We start from the raw sequence: 25422 nt of genomic DNA, 5'->3' as shown, positions 1-25422 counted from the left end.
AGGGCTTTTTTCTCCCTGTTTAAGTTGAATTTCATTCTGAACGTCTAATATTGACAAGCATCAAGATATTTTAATCAGGTTACTTTTTATGTTTACAAAAGTGGCACAAATGTCTCCGAATGCCACTCCAGAGATACTAATCCACACTTCGCACTTATCCCAAATCAGTCTCTTAAAAGTCCCAAAAGATCTTAATAACATGTCTGCTCAGTACAACAAGGCAAACAACTACCCAACTCCTCTTTAGTCGCATATCACAAAACAGGGCAAAGACAGATGGAATAACATTCCCTGTGCTCTAGGGAAAGCACAATACAGGAACAGGGTAAGAGGGTTTCTGGGTCCCTGCCACTGTTTCACATGTCTCTTTCATCTTCTGTCTTCCTTCCCAGGCACGACAGAGCTCCTCTGATGGAAGGCAAGATGGCTGCCATCCTTCAGTTATCACAGTACTGTACCTTTAGAATGGACAGCATCAGCACTGTGATAACTGAGCCAGGGCAGCCTGTCAGTCACTGTGTCGGCTGGCAGCATCCTTTCCGGGTGGCTGCATGACTCCCTCTGAAGGCTCCCCAGGAAGTGGAAGACTACAAGATCCCCTTCCGGTTCGAGATTTGGGGAAGCAGAAGAAAAAGCAGTGTCACAGCCCAACAATTAGTGAGGCTGAAATAGTAAAACGCCTGGTTGAATTATATTAAGACAAAAGCTGAACATATGATTTATACATATTGATGAGCAACCACGAATACATCACATATGCTTTCCAGCTCTACTTCACAGTGTTACCTCTTCGGTGCACGGATTTGCTGATTCCATCTCCCTGACCTCAATCATTCATGCAATAAATATTTACTTAGGGTCTACTATATTCCAAGACCTCTTCTAGATGTCCAGGAAATGAAGATAAATAAGACCTGGTCCCTATCCTCAAAGTGCTCGTGATCAAACATGGCAAGAATACTTCATATCTGCCTAACATTCAGTAATTTTCTATGGCTTTCTGCTTTAGTTTTCACAAGAACCCCTATGGGGTTATCAATGAATTACGCATTAATTCATCACAAAAGGATTCTGGAATATGTTAGGTATCATCAGCCCATTTTACAGAAAGAAAATAAAAATCTAAGGGAGGTTAGGTGATTTACCTGATCATACCACTAAGTTATATTAAACCTGAGTTCAAATCCATGTCAAATGACTGAACCTAGTGTTTTTCTCTACCCCAACCTAGCCATTCAACTCCATCAAGGGAATATTCAGTTTACACAATTTATGCAAACAAAGTTTCTGAAAACATCTACTTTTTGCTTAAAATTTTTAGTTTTCTCAGCATCTCAGATCATGAAGCAGAAGCTTGTGGGAGTTTTATGATTTAAGAAAAACTAGCAAAAAGATGACTTTTATTGTTCTTGCTCTGAGTGCTAAGAATATACTCAAATTGATGACACTAATGATGATTACATATTTATCACACCTGTGAGGTGTTTTCACTAAAGTTATGTCAATTTTACAGTTAGGATGAAGGATCGTTAACAACCTTTGGAATGCCTTTTAAAAAATCAACACATACACATCACTTGCTTTAAAATTATCTGTACCTTTGAGATGTACCCTGAAGTCATCTTCAAGGATGATGGACATTTTTTTTTTTTAAGATTTATTTATTTTTCTCTCTCGCTGCGTTGGGTCTTGGTAGGCACGTGGATCTTCGTTGAGGCACGTAGGATCTTTCATTGCGGCTCACAGGCTCTTCCTTGTGGTGTACAGGCTTCTCTCTAGTTGTGGCATGAGGATTTTCTCTTCTCAGGTTGTGGTGCGTGGGTTCCACAGCGCGTGAGCTCTGTAGTTTGCAGCACGCAGGCTCTAGTTGAGGCACGCAAGCTCCGTAGTTGTGGTGCGCGCGGGCTTAGTTGCCCCGCAGCATGTGGGATCTTAGTTCCCCAACCAGGGATCGAACCCTTGTCCCCTGCATTGTAAGGCGGATTCTTTACCACTGGACCACCAGGGAAGTCCCAGGGATGATGTACTTTTAACAAAAAGGACAAAAAGATTCTGAAACTAGAATTCAGGCTTCAGAATAATCAACTTATTAAAGCCATGAGTCACTCATTTTTTTTCCATGTCAGTCATAAGTTCTCAAGTTATTTCAATATGAGTGTAACTTGACAGATATTTGAAAAATAACTGTTTTCAATTAGGCATTTACTCAGTTTCAAAGACTCATTATATGCAAATTAGATATTAGCTCTCTACTTCAAATAAGTCAGAGAGATCGATCAATTCTTTAGATCAGCACAGGTCAGAAAATAGCAGAGTACAGTGAGCCTAGCTCAACTGTTAAGTTTATGCGCTATGAAACTGACCTCATCTTCAGAAAAGGAATATCCAGTGAAACAATCCACCCACATACAAATTAAAACAACATTCTCTGAAGTGCAAAAATATGTAACAGTTAAAGAGGTCATCGCTTAGGTCTTAGCCAACTGATGTAATACAGAGTTGAAACACGAGAGGGCAATGAAGATTAAAAAAAAAATTGGATCCCTTAACCTAAGGTTCCTGGAAATAGTCGCACATTTTACCCAAATTATAAACATCTGTTACATGAACAAAGATATTGTGATTATTTGAGAATGAAATTTTAGATAGCTGATACATCAAAAAGGATAAAAAGATTACCACCGAACAATTCCCAGCCACAAGTTCTGTCAGTTTTGGAAAAGAGGAATACTTACTGTGAGATGCTAGACGGTAAGTAAGTATGGGGACAAATAAATAACTCTGATATACTTAGTAGTTATTAGACTGTTCTTCACAAAGACTGAGTACTAATGCAACTGAATGTCTAAATAAGAAGTCAACAAACCCGAACTTAATGTTTGTAATGTACTACAAAGTTGAAATTCACTCTATTAGCCATGACCAAAAATCAGACAACTAAAGATTTTTGGTACAAAAAGTAATGAGTATTTCCTTTACTTCCTTATTTTTCTCTCATTTCGTTTTCTACCTAAACTGGGCGTGGGGGGATAGGGCGGGGAGCCTAGAGGCCAAGTAATAACAAAAAGCAAACTGCCATTACTCTGTGATTTTCTCAGAGTAACTCTAAAGCAGTTTCAAGGAAGAAAAAAAATGTGGGTTTTCAGAACTGTATTTTATAAATACTAGTAAACACTTAAAATGTTTTCTTTCTTCATGGAAATTATTTCTTATAAATGCGCATTTAAAAAACAAAATCTATCAGAAACACTTCTTTTTCAGCAGACTTTTCTTAAAAAAATTGACTTATTTTCATTTTAAAACGAATGATGGCAGGTGCTAATGCTACGGTACGGAAGTATACTGCACAGTGAGACAGGAAGAAAAAGATAATGACGTAAAATGCTTTCCTCCAGAGATCAACCTGATTTTACACTCAGTTCTTCTATGATGAAAATGATACAAGAACAATTTCTTCGTGATGCATGCACCAAATATTATCAACTAGAAAACCGAGTACTACTGGCAAACTGGTATACTAACAATGTGCTTTTAGACCTCGTGGAGTGCAAATGCACACACAAAAAACATGTCACGTCTCTCTTATCAATAGACCGAAAGTGAAAATACAGTGATTCTGAACTTTTAAGTATCTGATTATAGATTAAATAACTGGAGGAACCATGAAATGAACTGCTGGCATGTAAAATATCTGACAATACTTTAAAATTAAAATAGTTTAAACAGGTTAATTTCAATCCACTGGTCTTTTACTAAAGTGTGATGTTTTTTTCTGCCCCAACTTGAAAACCACAATCCAACTCAGTGACATTATAAAATGTGCGCCTTTGACCAAACTGTCATGTTATAAAAATGTACTGTCAACAGAAAGTGCTAAATGTCAACTACTGCTTTGTCAGAAATACAGAAAACGCATACCTGCGTTTCGTGGCAAAGCTTTGCTGGTAATAGTGTTCGAAAACTAACTTGTGCCAAGATTAGTAGGAAATCAGGAATAAGGGGGTTACACAATTTTTGCTTTCCTTAGGAGAAATAAATCAGCTAAAACGGCAAGGAAAAGCCAAGGACGACTGCCTTGGCCAAGTCAGCCCCAATTCTCACAGAGAAGCATTAACTGGGAGTAATTGCAGAGGGGGTGACATTGTTTTACCCATTCCAAGCACTGGCCTCTAAACAGTCATGCTGCATAACCTCAGCAGGTCATGAAGAAAAAACCTAACACAGAAGGTCTCTATACGATAATGCAGAGACAGAAAGAGGAACGAACTGGTGGGGGTTTTAGTCCAAAAAGCCTCCAGGAGACTAAAAATCTAAAATAAATGGACCATCCCACTTCATGCTTAATAGAATATAATATTCTATTCTATGGGCCTTTCCCCTTTACATGTGCACTCAGAATACACACTTGTAGTCCAACTGTCTACTTCTTTCACTGTTGGATTTTGCTCGAGATTTAATTTTTTTCCCCCGATTTTGGATTTCTGTCTGCTCACAAGTCACTTTTATTCCGTCTCACCTCTGTTATCATACCCTTTTAGAAAAACCAATCAAAAATACACCAGCTGACTTCAAAATGACCCACCCCTAGCTAGTCTCTCTAAAAACCCTGGGTGTCTCCAATTAATCTATGATTTCCTCATTACTGGCAGCACTGCCATTTAGAAATGCTGGGTCTTACCTCTCAAATTCCCTTAACGGACAGCTAAAGGGGGCGATACCAAAGACGTGCACTGACCTCTACTTCTAGAGCCTTGGGCTGTTCCGGAAACACAATCACACTCCTCTTTTCTGCAGAGTCCACCATTCTCAGAGCTTCTATTCCTACACCTGGAAAAGGAACACATTTCTACTTGTAACACAGAGGTCCTGCACTCATTACGAAGTGCTATATCTTAAACTGTGATTTACTTTGGTACTATTTACATCTGATTTCCTCAAATCAACAGCATTGTTCCTGAAGTCAGAGACTGCTGTCTTCATGTCCTTCCACAACATTCATCACAGTCCTTTCCATAGAGTGCAAGCTCAACAAATACTTGCCTAATTCATTGACAAACTTCTTCATTTCCCAGGGATTCTCGAAATAGCTTATCAACAAACGTACATGCTTAATTCCCCTCTCTGTATGTCAACCGGCAAGATACTTGACAGTTTGTCATCTACAAAATGAGGGGAGAGTACTAAAGGCCCAAGTCCCTTCCACTGCCATTACTGAATCTCATTAGATAAAACCAAACTCCAAAGATAGCAACATCTCCATTCAGGTCGACATTATACTTTTTTGTTGGAGGAAAAGGGTCAGGAACCTTGTGGGCCCAATTACCACCAATGGAGCTATGAAGTGAGGGCAGAAAGTGAATGCAAAGAAAGAGAAAATAAACAAAGGTGGGTGGCATCACTAAGATGCCACCAGGTGTCATGACTGTTACAGTACCACGAACTGTTCTCTGATATATTTTGGCATGCCCGGGAACCTTTTACAAAAGCAGCTCTGGCCAGATATGTGGATCGCTAAGTTTTCCCAAGACACCCCTACCAGCCCTTCCAGCACCCGGGACGTCTTTATTGACCTTCCTGCGCAGGGCACGCCTCCTGCGTAGAAATCTGCAGGGCAGTCACTATTAGTTTCATATACTGTGATAGTTAACTCTTGGTGCTCCCAAATCTCCAAATGGAAAATAACAGGGGAAAGTAAATGGTTGACAAACATGAAGGAACTGTATTTCACGCAGTCACCTCTTTTGAAATTAATCCAGGGAGAAAAAGGAGCAATGCTACAGGCCAGCGGTGTCCCAGAGAAGTAAAAAGCAAGCTATGTATGTAATTTTAGATATTCCAGTAGTCACATTTTGAAAAAACTAAAAAATAAACAGGTTAAAGTGACATTAACCATAAATTTCATTTAACACAATATACCCAAAATATCTTCATTGGAACATGTAATCGATATAAACATTAGTGAGCTATTTTACTTTTTTTGTACTAAGTCTTTGAAATCCAGAGCATATTCACTTATAACACATGTCAACTCGAACACTAAACCTTCATCAGAAATACTCAATCTGAATTTAGATTTCATAAAAGTTACAGCTTAAAAAGTAGATGCACATATCCAACTTGTTTCCAAACACAACGAAGTTTTCCAAAAACTGAATGGAACACCAATTTTTGATTTAAAAATCGACTTATCACCCTACCCAGATTTCAGGTGCTTGACAGCCACACGTGGCTAGTGGCTACTGCATTAATGCAGGTAGAGAAAGTCCTGTCATCCGGACTTTTTTTCAAACCGGAACCCTTCACCCAGCAAGTCATTCTACAGCACCCACCAGGTACTCAAATTATGCCAAGTATTTTCTGCCTTACTTCTAATCCTTATGGTCGTTAATACTTCAGTGATGATCATTTATTAAGCAGCCCTTCCTAAAGACTGAACAACTCTTTCTGCTCAGAGAATTCAGGGAAAAAAATGGAGACATCATGATTCAAAGATATGGAGTTAATTTTCGAGGTAAAGGTGGAAAATCCTGACATCGTTAATTCTTTGTCCAGGATATTAGTCACCCTGCAAAAGTTACAGGCATTGTTTATAGTAAGCCTCTCAACTTCCATACTCACAACAGCTGTCACTGCATCCTCAGATTCCTCGCCTTCAAAAGCTCCCTCCCCACCAACAACCTCCTCTATCTCTAGCAGACTCTCTAGAGCACATTCTAGGAGCCCCTCTTTAATTCATTCTGAAAAGTACTTGTTACTGTTGACATACCGAAACACATGAATAATTCAATAAAGAATCTAGAACCATCTGATTAATCATTCATCGGTCTAGGTACCCAACTGACCTTGAGAAAAGCATTTCGTGAATATACGTGGAAAGTATCCCCATACCCTTCCCCCAAAGAACCAATTACTACAAACACTACAGCTTTCTCTACCCATGTCAAAGTTCAGTGTTCCTCCTGCAGCTGATTTAAAAGTTGATCTTCTAAAAGGAGCTGGATTCCTAAGGTAGTTCTATTTTGAGCCTTCTTCCTGTTCTGAAGCTAAAGTTGGAAGGGCTTAGGTGGTGATGTCATGGAAGGGAGACTGTTGGCTTTCACAGAAGGGTCTCCTCCTGCAACTCTGGGGATGTTCATGTGGGGGACACCAGCGGGAATGTGCACCTCTCGTCGCTTTCCCCTCCCTCCCTTTTGAGTCCCAGCTATTCATTAGCCAGCAAGAAAACAAGTTCAAATAAGCATGCAAACATATTTACATATTTTACTTGTTAAGCGTCTCAAAAATGAAAAGACCAAGGAGAAGGAAAATGCCTCGCACCAGGAAAAAGGGGTGACAATCCACCCCCCCATCCGCACCTCCCTAAGTATCTATCATAGGACTAGGGTCAAAGGGTGGGGGGGAGCAGCTGATAAGAAGAAAAAAGGGATTATAAATCCAGCAAGCTTGAAGAGGGAAATGCTGTTGGGGATACTCAGGACAGAAGGAAGACCCCTGGCTCCCTTCTCTTCCACTGTTTTCCCCTCCCTTTTGGAATGGAGGAGATTTAGGGCAGGGTGTGCCTTCTGCTTGGGAGGCGTGCTTGGCTCTGGAGAACCAAGAGGGGCCAGGGTGGAGCCCAGAAAAAGAGAGCCAGAGACTGGTTGCTTAGGCCAGATTCTGGACTAAGCTCTTAGTGGAAGAATAAAGGGGGCTGTGGCGGAAGAGCAGACGATTCCATTGGAAGACCCACTGGGGAATGCAGAACGCACACTAAATCCAAGGGGATCACTTCTCTCTCAATCTAAACCCAGCAGTTAGTTGCCGGGTGGTGGGGTGCAGGTCCAGAGGCAAGAGAAAATCCCAACACATCTGTAGACCACAACTTGCCGGGGTGGGGGGATGGGCGTGCCCAGCGCAATCAGCAGGTGAAAGCAGCACTTTCTGGCCAATTCTGGGATGGGATGGTTGGCTAAGAGCTTTGGGGAACACAGGATTTCCCGGTTTCTCAGCTCACCTCTCTTCCAAAGCGAGGAATAAACACAGGTGTGGTCCTTCTCCAAGAAGGTGGCAGCCGGCCTGCGGGTAGCTGAGTGAGGGAAAAGATTCCTTGGCCGCGGGAAGGCAGGGAGAAGCCCTGGGGTTAGCTACGGCCGGGAACAGGCGGTCTCCGCCAAGTCCCCTCCCCCTTCTTGAAAAGCGATCGGGACCGGCATAAATTACAGCCACGCACCCCCCTCCCCAATTACGCTTCTAATAAAAGAAACAGCCTCTCATGTCTAAATAAAAACTGAAAGCTCTGGCTGATGGAAATAAACAGGTGAGCCCCGAAAGGAAGCGGGAAAAGATTGGGGATAGGAGAATGAACGTGCAGAGAAATCCAGTCTTCCCCGCCCTCCCCGCAAACCCCTCCTCTATCGCTCCGGAGAATCTGCGTGGCAGGTTGTAAGCTAAAAATGCCACTCTGACAGACCCCGTCTCCCCGCCCCGAGCCCATTCTCCCTCCTACCCCAGGGTCCAGCGTCCCGGCCTCGTGGTAGCGCCCGGTGCCCGCGCCGCGCAGGGCTCACCCTCACCCCGGACCGCCACCGCCGCCGCCGCCGCCGCGGGGACTCCGGTCTTCCTCTCTCCTCCCTCCCTCCTCCTCCTCCGCCTCCTCCTCGCAGACTCCTCCCGCCGGATCCTTCATGTAAACAACATCCAGGCTCTATTTACAGTCGCCGCCGGACGGCGAGGGACCCACGCCAGCTGCCTGGAAGCAGGCGGGGGTGGGGGAAAAGCGAGTGCGCAACATTTACACATACCCGCCCCGCCCCTCCGCGCCGCCGGCCCGCCAGGGGACCTGAGCGGGGCACCGGGGGTCTCCCCGCGCCCTTGTCCAACCTGCGTCGCTCCTGACACCCCAGCGAGGGCCAGAGGGAAACCGCGCAAATGCCGATGGGCGAGGTCACCCCCACCCCCACCCCGCAGGAAAAAAACACACCCCAAGCACAACAGACCCAGCCCAGCAATACCCTCCAAGTCCGTGCGAGAGTGCGGGGTCCCAGCTCGCTCAGTGCCGCCGCCCCGGCGCCCCGCCGCCGCCCACCCCGAGGTGGCGAGCTGCGTGCGGTCCCCCGCGGCGGCTGCAGGCAGCCGCCCAGCGCCGGACAGCGGCGCGCCCTCGGCCCCCGCCCGGCCCGCCCTCGGCCCGCCCCCCGCGCGGCCGCCGAGCCGGCCGAGCCCCGCGGCGGCGTGTGCGTGTGCGCGCGTCGCGGCCGGCCTCGCCGGAACAGCTCTCCTCGGCCCCCGGCTTCCCGTGCCCCCGGGCGGGCGGGTGGCGGGCTCTGGCGCCGCGAGACCCGACCAGGAGCGGCCCGGCCAGCGCTCCACCGCGCCGCAGGGGCGCGCACACGGACGTAGACACTCGGCGCACGGAACCCCGCGCGGCCGCACGCCTCCCGCCGGCGCTCGGCTTGGCGCACGCACCGCCACCCCCGCGCCCGGCACGCCGCCCCCACACCCACCTGCGCCCCCGGGGGTCTCGGGCCCCCCTTCCTTTGTTCTTCAAGCTATTTGCATGAGGATTATCTAATGACGCAGCAAGGATACAACGTGCTCGCCACAACGTGACCGTCGCCATTTTTCTGTTTTTATTCTATCTCTGCCATGTGATAGATTGGGGGGGTGGGGGTTGGAAAAGAGAGAGACAGGATTAAAAAAAAAAAAAAAACTTCCGGGTCTCATGACCGGGAAGGGAGAAAAACAAAAGAGACAAGACACAACTCCAGGGGAATGATGTGTGCGCGCGCGCGCTACTGCGCGCCCTTGCCTCCTCTGCTCAGAGGAGGGAGGCTCCCGCAGTGGGCAGGGAGCATCCTCCCACCTCGGGAGCCCTGTGACCCCGGAGGGTCCAGCTCGAACCCTGTAGCCGTGGCGGTCGCGGGTCCCGGTCTCACACCCGCCGCCAACGCTCTGCGAAGCTGTCAGCCTTGTCCCTTCCTCTGGCCGCCTTCACTTGCCGGTCCACCCCAGAGCTCGCGCTCTCCCTCCCGGGCGGGTGTACCGTTCTGGGTTACGTGCAGAGAAGTCTCACTAACACCGTGAAGGAGGAAATGATCAAATTTAAAGGCTACTGTATTTCCCAAGTTTTAAAATAGTTTGCTTCCATGATGTTCTGCATAACAACCGCGTGGCAACACACTAGGCAGAATCTAATATTGGTTCGAATCCTTCCTTCCTCTCTCTACCCCCTTTTCTCTCTCTTCCCAAAGCGGGACACACCCTTGTGTGGTGGTCCGTGGGGTTTGTTACGTGGGGACGGACCTTTCATCGCGGATTGACTTATTTAGAAAGAAAATTTTAATAAATGGTTGTTCAGGGTCATTGTTTAAGAAGACAGTTGCATGGAGCAAGGTGGATTCGTGTTACACTCATCTCATTCACATTCAGAGGGCGTGATAGGCATTTCATTCTCTCCCAAGTCTCGTGTTCACGGGTTGCTGAAAAAAGTATTTGGGAACTCTGCCACATTTTTCAGTGAGATATAGAATTTTGTGCTTTTGTTTACTACTGTATTTCCTTTGGGCACTTTCACTTTTGTTTCTCTTGAGTTTCCTTTCTGGTTTCTTGTCCTATTTAGTAATTCTGAGCAGAAATGGACTTCAGAGTTGGTTCGGGTGTCTCACTTTACAGGCGAAGAAACTGAGGCCCTGCGTAGTGAGGAGTTGCCCCAGGTGACACATTTAATTCGAATTGAGCCCTACTCACCTGATACATCTGGTAGTGGGGTGGCGATGGAAAGTGGGGAGGGGGGACGGGAGTTAACTTAGCGACGACGTATAGCAGCAATTCTGCTTTGTGAAATTCATAACCTAGAAATTAAAGATGGAGAACACTTACCAGATCATTCACGTCTTAGGACTGGTGTGAACTGATTGCTTCTTCAAACCCCCCTTCCTTGTGCCTTGACTCCAGCATATCTGTTAATTCAGGTTCTCCTTCCCCTTTCCATGCGACAGTTTGCCGTCTCACTAAACAACCCTACATGATTGCTATGAAGTAATTTTATTAGAATCACAGAGATGACCACTCCCCCTTTGTGCACCCACTGTGTCCCTTTTATATTTATTTCCTGGTGCCTTTCACACTTCATTGTACAGGACAGTTGATGTACCTCCCTGAACTAGAGGGTAAGCTTTGAGGGTCACGGCCATGTTCATCTTATATCTCCCATGTTTAGCACCCTGCCTGGCAGTGAATGAACCAGTGAAGGTCTGAAGAGGATATTTTCTATAATTCCATCCTGACCATTTCTTGGAAATTTCTTCCATGTTTTTGGTGAAAGTGGAACACTGGAGATGCTTTTTGATTCTTACACCTCTGCGGACCATTTTTTGGCTTCTAATTTACAGAGCCAAGAAAAACATAATTTGCTTTCTCAATTTTTTTTATTAAACCAACTGCTATCTCCCCTCTTTTTACCATATTTGGTTCCTCTTCAAATTCCATCTAATTCATATAATTAGTTATGCCAACACTTGCCCTTTGAGTTTTGCTTTCATAGACTCCAAAAGTTTTACTTTCATAGACTTTCAGTTTGGTGAGGTTCAAACTGATTTTACTCTGCTCAGCCTGGAATTAAATGATCAGAGGCAGCATTCTTTATGAGACTCGGATTCTTCCTGGAACCCAGTGAACTAAGTAAGGAGGCTGGCAGTTGAGCAAGCTGAAGAGGGCTTCTGGAAAGATGTCAGCATCTGGACAAAAAGTGCACATTTGCAACTTTAAAGGATTGGAGAATAGCTGATATATGTAATTACAGCTTGGAGAAGGATCTGGACTGTCACAGGTGAGCTCAGACACATCCAGATCGATGAGGTTCCATTGCATATCTGAGCATGAACTGAACGTATTCCTTTGGATAGGGCAGACAAGCTGATATTACTGATCGTAACATCTAAAGTTCATATGTTTCATCCCAGATAATAACAGTGTGATAATAATTTTAAGGGCAACAATAACAACTTCCAGCAAGGTGGAGATGAAGCCTAATTATATGTCATGTCATGTGCTCCCTTAAATACAAAGCTCAACAGAGAAAAAAGGGACACAGCTCAAAAATATAGGGAATACCTCTATACCTCTTGTCTTCCACATCCGTGCACTCACATCATTATATTCTTTATCACACTTTAGTCCTCTGGGGTATTACATAGTTGCTGATAAAAGAGAACTCTTATAGGCACTCCAACAATCTTCTTTCATCTCTCCAATACACACTTGCAAAATGCCAATTCTTGGTGTGTGAGATGAACTTTGGAATCAGGTCCTAATCTCAGCTCTGCCAAATCTATTAGCTGTGTCATCCTGGGTAAATTATTCATCAGTTCTGATTCTCTGTTTCTTTATGCATAAAATGAGGATTACAACACCTACCTCAAAGAGGAGTTTTTAGGACTGAAATTTAATAAAATATATGTAAAGACCTCTCATGGTACTTGGAACATAATTTTTAATAACAAGTAGCTGTAATAATGTTGTTATTGTATTTACCCCATGCACTTTTTAGAATTATTCTATCCCTTTTGGCTTCCTACTCTTGACCCTTCAACAAAACTGCTATTAGTAAAAGTTATGTGACTATGAAGATAAATGAGAATAAAGTTCTGCCTTCAAGTTCACACTTCAGCCTTGGAAAAGATACATATGCCAGTAACTATACTGATACTGGAGGACTGAAGACAAGTACTTGGTTCATACCACTTTATGATGATCTACCTGAGAAATACTTAATTAAGATCTAGATTTATTAACAGTCAGGCACTGACAATACTTGTGGAAGCAGTTAGGAAAATACCAAACAAAACACCTCAAAAGAAAAAAAAAACCCGCTCATTTTCACACAAATGAGGAAAATTACATTTAAAATTCCCTCTAATCAGCATCATTATGCAGCTTTCGAAAAGTTTTCTGGTCCCATAGATGAGGCAGGGCTTCTTTTGCCAGGTTGTGAAAAATATGCCAGGTTGTACCTTTGATGTAATGTTGGATAAATGTAGTTAATAGGAAGCACTTCTGGTTGTTAATTAATTAGATCGCTTTAATCAAGAACTATTTTGAGAAACTTATTCCCAGCCCTGGGTCAGATGCTAAGGAAACAAAGATGGTGAAGATAGACTTTGTCCTTAAGGAACTCATTCAACAGGTGTTTGTTGATTACCTTCTGGGATGTGATGGTGAGCAAGACATGAGCTTACTACATGGAGCTGGATATATACACATATCTTTCCATCTTCCTCAAGAAGTATATGACAGGCACAGGGTTTGGGCAAGACAAAATATATCTATTCCTTGCCCCACCCCCAAAGTTTTTTGTTCCTTGAAACAAAGAGCAGCTCTGGAAAGAATAGTTTGGTTGCTGTTGCCCACATGAACCTGGAAATCTCGCTAGCATTAGGCAGAATTGTGAAGTGAGCAGTTATTTTCAATTCTCCTTGAGTCTGGGCTATTTAAATAGCTTTCTGGTCTCTCAGTTCCTGTCTTTCTGAACTATTTTGTTCTTCAAAGGGCTACTCTAATGGTGATTCTAAAATACAAACCCGATTATATTATTCCCCTGCTTAAAATTTTTCATGGTTCCTCATTATCTGCCCAGCATAGCACGTAAGATTTTTCGTGGTCTTGCCCTGCCAAGCCTTCTAGCCACATCCTCCAGAAGACCCACATGTAGGAGTGCCAGATTTAGTAAATACAACTACCGGCTGCCCAGTTTAATGTAAGTTTCGGATGAACAACAATTTTTTGGTATACATGTGTCCCCAATATTGCATGAGACATACTTATACTAAAATATTCATTGTTTATCTGAAATCCTGATTTAAAGGGGCATCTTGTATTTTACCTGGCAGCCCTCACTACCCATGCCAGCCAGATTAATTAACTTGCCATTCCCCACTGGTCTCTTCATGCCTTTATCAGTGCTTGAGAGCCTCTCCATCCTGCCCCTTATCCACATGATATTCTCCTGCTGCTTCTTCAAAAGCCGGTTATGGGATCTGTAACTCTGCAAGGGTGAGCTTAGAATCCAGTGTGCTGGGGATGAGCCTGGCCACCTGTGAGCCTGGTTTAATACCTGGGCTTCTGCCCTAGTTCCTGTTCATCTTTTCCATTCTCCCTCCTGAAACTGGAGTTCTGCCCTGAACCTCCGTTTATTTGGCTGGGACCCACACGTGGTTTTGCACCCTTGCCAATTCTCTCCCTGGGGCTGTGGGGCTAGATCTTTTCTCCCAGCTGCTGGCTGGGCTCCTGACTAAACTAAATAGATCATTGAAACCTGTCTGAGATTCTGTCACCTTCCTGTCTTGCCTACTACAAAGGCTGAACAAGAGACTCAAATAAGATGAAGTTTGTGAAAGTGGATTGTAAATTATAAAGTCTCCATGATGGCAATTTACGTTAGAAACTAATTTCAAGCTCTTCACCTGGTTCTATAAAGGAAAGCTTCTCTCTAAAGTTCTCTGGATTTCCCCTGTGTCAGGCATATATGCTTGGTGATATATGATGCTGAAAATGATGTGGAAATTTTCCAAACGTCCTCTAATTTTGATTAGTGCATTCAACCACTCTGGCTATTGCATTATGAATGGATCTAGACTAGTGGCTTTAATTTTTAAAATTTTAATTTTATGATCCGGGATGTACCTCTTCATAATGGAAACCAAGGTCTTGTGAACTATGTCATAATCTGAGTGTGTGTATTGAACTCTGATATTTTCTCTTCTATTTCATCTTCTAAAAATTGGTGGACTTCCTTGGTGGCACAGTGGTTAAGAATCCACCTGCCAATGCAGGGGACACAGGTTCGATCCCTGGTCCGGGAAGACCCCACATGCCGCAGAGCAACTAAGCCCATGCGCCACAACTACTGAGCCTGTGCTCTAGAGCTCGCGAGCACAACTACTGAGCCCACAGACCTAGAGCCCACACAACCCAACAAAGAGTAGCCCCTGCTCGCTGCAAGTGGCGAAAGAGTGCACACAGTGACAAAGACCCAGTGCAGCCAAAAATAAAATTAATTAATTAATTTTTTAAAAATTGGTTAACCCACGATATTAATTTCATAACCCATGAATAGGTTGTGACTTGCATTTTGCTAAGCGCTGGTCTGAACAATCCATGACGTTTCCTGTATTATCCAACTGACCAGGACAGCTGTCAAATGTCAGCCTCATGTGGTGCAGTCCCCAATAGGAACCACCTTGCCTGCAAGGGGAGTTGAGCCCACCTCACTGAGATAAGTCACAGTTGTCCCTTTTGATAACATCAGTAAGCAGAGTGCTGCAGCCAGACTTTCTAACCTGTCTGGGGTTAATATACAAAATTTCTGGCAAGGCCATTTATAAAGAGGGATAGCTCAAAATTATCACAAATGGCAACTACATTCATTTCAGGATAGAGGGATATTGTTTGGGGGCTAATTCTTTCTCAAACTTAAAAAAAATTCATTCCTGGTTGGGTAAAAGAGTCTTTTAGTTTTCTGAGTTTCCACATTGATTTCGTAGTTAAATGTAAATGAAAGCTCTCTCACTCACTGCTATGATTTGGTTTTACTCTCCTTTCCCCTAAATGGTGAGCAGGTTAATCTGCTATTCAGAAGCTGGGCAAGAGTAGGTTCCAGAAAAAATAAAGAAAATGTGTAGAAAGGAAGTATTTTTCAAATGGAGTGAAAAGAAGACAGTTTACGTAAGGAATTCTTATGATACAGGGAGTCAATCCAGCTGCTAGAATTTAGGCTTTTCTCCCACCTACCCCACCCTCTTCTTTTACTCAGGGCTGCCTCATTCATTTTTCTTTATGGTAGGGTTTTATTTTTGTCGGTTTTGTTGGCCTTGAAAAAACCAGATCAGTGGTGGCACAAAAGATGGATTGGAGATGAGAACAGGAGCAGAGGAATCAGAGGCAGCTAGTATAGACAACTGTTTGGCTACAAAAGCTAACAGAGAAATAAGGTAATAATCAAAGGAGGGAAATCAGGTCAAGGAGAGATTTTTGTTTGCTTGTCTTGAAAGTGCTTGAAAAATTTCATATACTGATGGAAATGATCCAGTAGAGGAAAAGATCATGATGTAGGATGGAGGTAGGATTTGCTGGTCTGGTGTTCTTGAGTCCGCTGGGGGAGGGGGAGAATGCGTAAGTGGAAGCTTTTACGTAGGATCACGGAGCATGCAGGAAGGACGGGGTCTAAGCATGTACACCTGTACGGACATGTGGATGTGGTAGGAGCAAGTGGAAGTTCTCTTCTGATTCTTCAGTTTTCTCAAGAAAGAAGCACAGTCATCAGCTGATAGTGAAGATGCGGGAAAAGAGAGGCACAGGTGTAAAACAGTCCATTAGCAGAAAGTGAACGTATGACTGTAGACTGCAGGAAAATGAATGGATCAGGGAGATGGAGGATGTTAGCTGGGGAACAGTAAGGGTCTTCTTAAGTGCCTCATGACAAGCTTAAAGTGAGACCAGAGTGGGTAGAAAGTTGGATTTAACCAGTGCTGTGAGTTTGCCAACAAGTATGACAGAATTAAGGTGATCAAGGGAGTTTAGGGAGTGATTATGTCTATTGACTCTGAATTTTAAGCTGAGTAAAGAGGGAATGGAGAACCACAAGGGGCAAGGGACAAAAAAAAAAAAAATGGTGCCTAAGATGCTCCTCCCTCTGGTCTTTGCATGACTGGCTCCCTCTTGTGATTCAGCCATTCTCTGATGTCACCTTTTAACTCTCTTCTGAGTACTTAACATGTTTTCTTTTTACGCACACCTTGGAGACACTGCAAGTTAGGTTCCAGACCACCTCAATAAAGTGAATAACACAAAAAAAGCGGATATCACAATAAAGCATGTCACACGAATTCTTTGGTTTCCCAGTGCCTATAAAGGTTATGTTTACACTTAATGTTATCTACTAAGCGTGCAATAACATTATGTCTAAAAAGAATGTACATACCTTAATTTATTTTTTTGGCTGTGTTGGGTCTTTGTTGCTGCACGCGGGCTTTCTCCAGTTGTGGTGAGCGGGGTCTACTCTTCATTGCAGTGCACGGGCTTCTCATTGCGATGGCTTCTCTTGTTGTGGAGTATGGGCCCTAGGCAAGCAGGCTTCAGTAGTTGCAGCACGTGGGCTCAGTAGTTGCGGTGCACGGGCTCTAGGGTGCGTGGGCTTCAGTAGTTGTGGTGCGCAGACTCAGTAGTTACGGCACACGGACTTAGTTGCTCCACGGCATTTGGGATCTTCCTGGACCAGGGATAGAACCCTGCATTGGCAGGTGGATTCTTAGCCACTGTGCCACCAGGGAAATCCTACATACCTTAATTTAAAAAAACTTTATTGTTAAGAAATGCTAACCATCATCTGAGCCTTCAGTGAGTCATAATCTTTCTTCTGGTGGAAGATCTTGCCTCGATGTTGATGGCTGCTGACTGAACAGGGTGGTGGTTGCTAAAGGTTGGGATGGCTGTGGTAATTTCTTAAAATAAGGCAACAATGAAGTTTGTGAAAGTGATTGACTCTTTCTTTCACAAAAGATTTCTTTGTAGCATGCAATGCTGTTTGATAGCATTTTACTCACAGGAGAACTTCTTACAAAATTGGAGTCAATTCTGTCAAACCCTGCCACTGCTTCATCAACTAAGTTTATGTAATATTCTAAATCCTTTGTTGTCATTTCAACAACTATCACATCATCTTCACCAGGAGTAGATTCCATCTCAAGAAATCACTTTCTTTCCTCAACCATAAGAAGCACCTCTTCATCCACTAAAATTTTATCTTGAGATTATAGCAATTTAGTCACATCTTCAGGCTCCATTTCCAATTCTGTTTCTCTTGCATTTTCCATCACATCTTCAGTTACTTCCTCCACTGAAGTCTTGAACTCCTCAAAGTCATCCATGAGGGTTGGAATTAACTTCTAAACTCCTGTTACTGTTGGTATTTTGACCTCTTCCCATGAATCACAAATGTTCTTAATAGCATCTAGAATGGTGAATCCCTTCCAGAAGGTTTTCAATTGACTTTGCACAGATTCATCAGAGGAATCACTATTTACAGCAGCTATAGCCTTTTGAAACATATTTCTTAAATAATAAAACTTGAAAGTCAGAATTACTCCTTGATCCATAGGCTGCAGGATGGATGTGTTAGTAGGCATGAAAACATTAATCTCATTGTACATCTCCATCAGAGCTCTTGGGTAACCAGGTGCATTGTAAGTGAACAGTAATATTTTGAAAGGAATCTTTTCTTCTGAGCAGTAGGTTGCAACAGTAGGTCTCAACAGTGGGCTTAAAATATTCAGCAAACCATTTTGTAAACAAATGTTCTGTCATCCACGTTTTGTTGTTTCACTGATAGAGCACAGGAAAAGTAGATTTAGTGTAAGTCTTAAGGACCCTAGGGTTTTCAGAATGGTAAATGAGCACTGACTTCAACTTAAAGTCACCAGCTACATCAGCCCCTAATAAAAGAGTCAGCCTGTCATTGAAACTTAGAAACCAGGCATTGACTTCTCCTTGCCAACTATGAAAATCATGGATGGCATCTTTTCCCAATAGAAGGCTCTTTTGTCTACATTAAAAATCTATTGGAAACAACAAGCAAGACAGGAATACAAACCCACCCATCAGCAAACAGGCTGCCTAAAGTCGTACTAAGCCCACAGACACCTCAAAACACACCACCTGACACGGGCCTGCCCATTGGAGGGACAAAATCCAGCTCCACCCACCAGAACATAGGCACCATTCCCTCCCACCAGGAAGCCTACACAAACCACTGGACCAACCTCGCCCGCTGGGAGCAGACACCAGAAGCAAGAGGAACTACGAACCTGAAGCCTGCAGAAAGGAGACCTCAAACACAGTAAGTCAGAGAAAATGAGAAGACAGAGAAATATGTTGCAGATGAAGGAGCAAGACAAAAACCCACAAGACCAAATAAATGAAGAAGAAATAGGCAAGCTATCTGAAAAACAATTGAGAGTAATGATAGTAAAGATGATCCAAAATCTTGGAAACAGAATGGAAAAAATACAAGAAATGTTTAACAAGGACCTAGAAGAACTAAAGAACAAACAAATAGTGATGAACAACACAATCACCAAAATTAAAAATACACTAGAAGGAATCAGTAGCAGAATAACTGAGGCAGAAAAACAGAGAAGTGAGCTGGAAGATAGAATGGTGGGAATAACTGCCATGTAGCAGAATAAAGAAAAAAGAATGAAAAGAATTGAGGACAGTCTCAGAGACCTCTGGGACAACATTAAACACACCAACATTTGAATCATAGGGGTCCCAGAAGAAGAAGAGAAAGAGAAAGGGTCTGAGAAAATATTTGAAGAGAATATAGTTGAAAACTTCCCTAACATGGGAAAGGAAAGAGTCAATCAAGTCCAGGAAGCGCAGAGTCCCATACAGGATAAACCCAGGGAGAAACATGCCAAGACACATATTAATCAAACCAACAAAAATTAAATACAAAGAAAAATTATTAAAAGCAGCAAGGAAAAAGCAACAAATAACACACAAGGGAATCCCCATAAGGTTATCAGCTCATCTTTTAGCAGAAACTCTGCAGGCCAGAAGGGAGTGGCAGGATATATTTAAAATGATGAAAGGGAAAAACCTACAACCAAGATTACTCTACCCGGCAAGGATCTCATTCAGATTTGATGAAGAAATTAAAAGCTTTACAGACAAGCAAAAGCTAAGAGAATACAGCACCATCAGACCAGCTTTACAACAAATGCTAAACAGAACTTCTCTAGGCAGGAAACACAAGAGAAGAAAAAGACCTATAAAAACAAGCCCAAAACAATTAAGAAAATGGTAACAGGAACATACATATCAATAATTACCTTAAATGTAAATGGATTTAACACTCCAACCAAAAGATACAGACTGGCTGAATGGATACAAAAACAAGACCTGTATATATGTTGTCTACAAGAGACCCACTTCAGACCCATACAGACTGAAAGTGAGGGGATGCAAAAAGATATTCCATGCAAACAGAAATCAAAAGAACTGGAGTAGCAATTCTCATATTGGACAAAATAGACTTTAAAATAAAGACTGTTACAAGAGACAAGGAAGGACACTACATAATGATCAAGGGATCAATCCAAGAAGATTTAACAATTGTAAATATTTATGCACCCAAGTAGGAGAACCTCAATACATAAGGCAAACGCTTATAGCCATAAAAGGGGAAATCAACATTAACACAATAATAGTGGGGGACTTTAACACTCCACTTACACCAATGGATAGATCATCCAGACAGAAAATTAGAAAGGAAACACAAGCCTTAAATGACACATTAGACCAAATAGACTTAATTGATCTTTATAGGACATTCCATCCCAAAGTAGCAGAATACACTTTCTTCTCAAGTGCACAGGGAACGTTCTCCAGGATAGATCACATCTTGGGTCACAAATCAAGCCTCAGTAAATTTAAGAAAATTGAAATCATGTCAACCATCTTTTCCAACCACAACACTATGTGATTAGAAATCAATTACAGGAAAAAAACTGTAAAAAAACAAAAATACATAGAGGCTAAACAATATGCTACTAAATAACCAAAAGATCACTGAAGAAATCAAGGAAGAAAGAAAAAATTACCTAGAAACAAATGACAATGAAAACACAATGACACAAAACCTATGGGATGTAGCAAAAGCAGTTCTAAGAGAGAAGTTAACAGCAATATAACCTTACCTCGAAAAACGAGAAAAATCTCAAATAGAGAACCTAACCTTACATCTAAAGCAACTAGAGAAAGAAGAACAAACAAAACCCAAAGTTAGTAGAAGGAAAGAAATCATAAAGATCAGAGCAGAAATAAATGAAATAGAAACAAACAAACAAACAAAAAAAAAACAGTAGCAAAGATCAATAAAACTAAAAGCTGGTTCCTTGAGAAGATAAACAAAACTGATAAACCTTTATCCAGACTCATCAAGAAAAAAAGGGAGAGGACTCAAATCAATAAAATTAGAAATGAAAAATGAGAAGTTACAACTGACACTGCAGAAATACAAAGGATCATAAGAGACTACTATGAACAACTATATGCCAATAAAATGGACAACCTAGAAGAAATGGACAAATTCTTAGAAAAGTACAACCTTCCAAGACTGAACCAGGAAGAAATAGATAATATGAACAGACCAATCACAAGTAGCAAAATTGGAACTGTGACTAAAAATCTTCCAACAAACAAAAGTCCAGGACCAGATGGCTTCACAGGTGAATTCTATCAAACATTTAGAGAAGAGCTAACACCTATCTTTCTCACACTCTTCCAAATAATTACAGAGGGAAGAACACTTGCAAACTCATTCTAGGAGGCCACAATCACCCTGATACCAAAACCAGACAAAGATATCACAAAAAAAGAAAATTACAGGCCAATATCACTGATGAACATAGAAGCAAAAATCCTCAACACAATAGTAGCAAACCGAATCCAATAACACGTTAAAAGGATCATACACCATGATCAAGTGGGGTTTATCCCAGGGATTCAAGAATTCTTCAATATATGCAAATCAATCAGTATGATACACCAAATTAACAAATTGAAGAATAAAAAACATATGATCATCTCAATAGATGCAGAAAAATCTTTCGACAAAATTCAACACCTATTTATGATAAAAATACTCCAGAAAGTGGGCATAGAGGGAACCTAACTCAACATAATAAAGGCCATATATGACAAACCCACAGCAAACATTATTCTCAATGGTGAAAAACAGAAAGCATTTCCTCTAAAATCAGGAACAGGACAAGGATGCCCACTCTCGGCACTATTATTTAACATAGTTTTGGAAGTCCTAGCCATGGCAAACAGAGAAGAAAAAGAAATAAAAGGAATCCAAATTGGCAAAGAAGAAATAAAACAGTCACTGTTTGCCGATGACATGATACTATACATAGAAAATCCTAAAGATGCCACCAGAAAACTACTAGAGCTAATCAGTGAATTCAGTAAAGTCACAGGACACAAAATTAATGCACAGAAATCTCTTGCATTGCTATACACTAACAATGAGAGATCAGAAAGAGAAATTAAAGAAGCAATCCCATTTACCATTGCAACAAAAAGAATAAAATACCTAGGAATAAACCTACCTAAGGAGGCAAAAGACCTGTACGCAGAAAACTATAAAATACTGATGAAAGAAATCAAGATGACACAAACAGATGGAGAGATATACCATGTTCTTGGATTGGAAGAATCAATATTGTGAAAATGACTATACTACCCAAAACAATCTACAGATTCAATGCAATCCCTATCAATTACCAATGGCATTTTTCACAGAACTAGAACAAAAAAATTTACAATTTGTATGGAAACACAAAAGACCTTGACAGCAAAAGCAATCCTGAGAAAGAAAAACTGAGCCGGAGGAATCAATCTCCCTGACTTCAGGTTATTCTACAAAGTTACAGTAATCAAGACAGTATGGTACTGGCACAAAAACAGAAATATAGATCAATGGAACAGGGTAGAAAGCCCAGAGATAAACCCATGCACATATGGTCACCTAATCTATGACAATGGACGCCAGAATATACAATGGAGCAAAGATAGTCTCTTCAATAAGTGGTGTTGGGAAAATTGGACAGCTACATGTAAAAAAATGAAATTAGAACACTCCCTAACACCATACACAAAAATAAACTCCAAATGGATTAGAGACCTAATTGTAAGGCCAGACACTATAAAACTCTTAGAGGAAAACATAGGCAGAACACTCTTTGACATAAATCGCGGCAAGATCTTTTTTGACCCACCTCCTAGAGTAATGAGCATAAAAACAGAAATAAACAAATGCGACCTAATTAGACTTAAAAGCTTTTGCACAGCAAAGGAAACCATAAAAAAGATGAAAAGACAACTTTTGGAATGCGAGAAAATATTTGCCAATGAAGCAGCTGACAAAGGATTAATCTCCAAAATATACAAGCAGCTCATGCAGCTCAATATCAAAAAAACAAACAACCCAATCCAAAAATGGGCAGAAGACCTAAATAGACATTTCTCCAAAGAAGACATACAGATGGCCAACAAACACATGAAAAGATGCTCAACATTTCTAGTTATTAGAGAAATGCAAATCAAAACTACAGTGAGGTATCATCTCACACCAGTCAGAATGGCCATCATCAAAAAATCTACAAACAATAAATGCTGGCGAGGGTGTGGAGAAAAGGGAACCCTCATGCATTGTTGGTGGGAATGTAAATTGATTCCCTATGGAATCAATGGAGAACAGTATGGAGATTCCTTTAAAAACGAAAAATAGAACTACCATACGACCCAGCAATCCCACTACTGGGCATATACCTGGAGAAAACCATACTTCAAAAAGATACATGTACTGCAATGTTCACTGCAGCTCTATTTACAATAGCCAGGACATGGAAGCAACCTAAATGTCCGTCAACAGAGGAAAGGATAAAGAAGATGTAGCACATATATACAATGGAATATTACTCGACCATAAAAAGCAATGAAATTGGGTCATTTGTAGAGACATGGATGGACATAGAGACTGTCATACAGAGTGAAGTAAGTTAGAAAGAGAAAAACAAATATTGCATATTAACACACATATGTGGAATCTGAAAAAATTGGTATAGACGATCTTATTTACAAAGCAGAAATAGAGACACAGATGCAGAGAACAAACATATAGACACCAAGGGGGATGGGTGTGTGTGGGATGAATTGGGAGATTGGGATTGACACATATACACTATTGATACTATGTATAAAATAGATAACTAATGAGAACCTACTGTATAGCACAGGGAACTCTACTCAATGCTCTGTGGTGACCTAAATGAGAAGGAAATCCAAAAAAGAGGGGATATATGTATACGTATAGATGATTCACTTTGCTGTACAGTATAAACTAACACAATATTGTAAAGTAACTATACTCCAATAAAAAATAATAATAAAATAAAACAAATAAGCAAAAAATAATAATTTTTAGAAAACCTCTCCCCTCCAATCCATTCTCTCTATGGCTGCTAGATTCATTTTGCTAAAACCCTGTCTTATCTTGTTATTCCTCCACTCAAAAACCATTAGTGGCTCTTACTGCCTGTGGTATAAATAGTTTGTGTAATCAAAGTATCTCATAAAAAAAAAATCTATTGTTTAGTGTAGCCACTTTCGTTAATTATCTCAGCTGGATCTTCTGGATAACTTGCTGCTGCTTCTACATCAGCACTTCCTGCTTCCCCTTGCACTTTTACGTTATGGAGATGGCTTCCTTCCTTCAACCTCATGAACCAACCTCTCCTAGCTTAAAACTTTTCTTCTGCAGCTTCTTCACCTCTCTCACCTTTCATAGAACTGAAGAGAGTTAGAGCTTTGCTCTGGATTAGACTTTGGCTTAAGGGAATGCTGTGGCTGGTTTGATCTTCTATTCAAACTGCTAGAACTTTCTCTGTATCATCAGTAAGGCTGTTCTGCTTTCTTATCATTCCTGTGTTTCTTGGAGTAGCACTTTTAATTTCCTTCAAGAACCTTTCCTTTGCATTCGCAACTTGGCTAACTGTTTGGTGCAAGAGGCCTAGCTTTCAGCCTTTCTCAGCTTTCAACATGCCTTCGTCACTAAGCTTAATCATTTTTAGCTTTTGGTCTAAAGTGAGAAACGTGTGACTCTTCCTTTTACTTGAACACTTAGAGGCCGTTGTAGGGTTATTAATTGGCCTAATTTAAATATTGTTGTGTCCCAGGGCATAGGGAGGCCTAAGGAGAGGAAGAGAAATGAAGGAACAGCTGGTCAGGAGAGCCATCAAAACACATACATTTATTAAGTTCACCATCTTCTATAGGCACAGTTCATGGTGCCCCAAAACAATTACAATAGTAACATCAAAAATCACTAATCACAGATCACCATAACAAATATAATAATAATGACAAAGTTTGAAATATTGCAAGAATTACTAATATGCGACACAGAGACATGAAGTGAGAAAATTCTTTTGGAAGAATGGTGCTGATAGACTTGCTCGACACAGAGTTGCCACAAACCTTCAATTTATTTATTTATTTATCGCTGCATTGGGTCTTCATTGCTGCACGCTGCTTTCCTCTAGTTGTGGTAAGCAGAAGCTACTCTTTGTTGCGGTGCGTGGGCTTCTCTTTGGGGTGGTTTCTCTTGTTGGGGAGCACAGGCTCTAGGCGCATGGGCTTCAGTAGTTTCAGCACATGGGCTCAGTAGATGCAGCGCATGGGCTCAGTAGTTGTGGCTCATGGGCTCTAGAGCACAGGCTCAGTAGTTGTGGCGCACGGGCTTAGTTGCTGCGCCGTATGTGGGATCTTCCCAGACCAGGGCTCGAACCCGTGTCCCTTGCATTGGCAGGTGGATTCTTA

The 25422-nt window shown here is 41.9% G+C and overlaps 1 protein-coding gene across 3 annotated transcripts in view; it reads right to left on the bottom strand.

The window, feature by feature from the left end:
* Nucleotides 1–9609, bottom strand: part of JAK1 (Janus kinase 1) — a 233734-nt gene extending 224125 nt beyond the window's left edge. The window contains exons 1-2 of one of the 3 annotated variants that reach the window (XM_082649205.1): nt 9483–9609; nt 8486–8659 (exon numbers count right to left, since the gene is read on the bottom strand). The gene's annotated coding sequence lies outside the window, so the exon portion shown is untranslated. Of the gene's footprint in view, nt 1–8485; nt 8729–8990; nt 9119–9482 lie in introns of those variants that run through there. The other 2 variants (XM_082649204.1, XM_082649206.1) reach the window with 2 other exon arrangements.
* Between the last annotated feature and the right edge of the window lie 15813 nt (nt 9610–25422).

The sequence above is a fragment of the Grampus griseus genome (genome assembly GCF_964374135.1).
Source record: "Grampus griseus genome assembly, chromosome: 1".
Lineage (NCBI taxonomy): Eukaryota > Metazoa > Chordata > Mammalia > Artiodactyla > Delphinidae > Grampus > Grampus griseus.
Note: the sequence above shows the minus strand (reverse complement) of the source record. Positions and strands in the feature narration are given on the sequence as shown.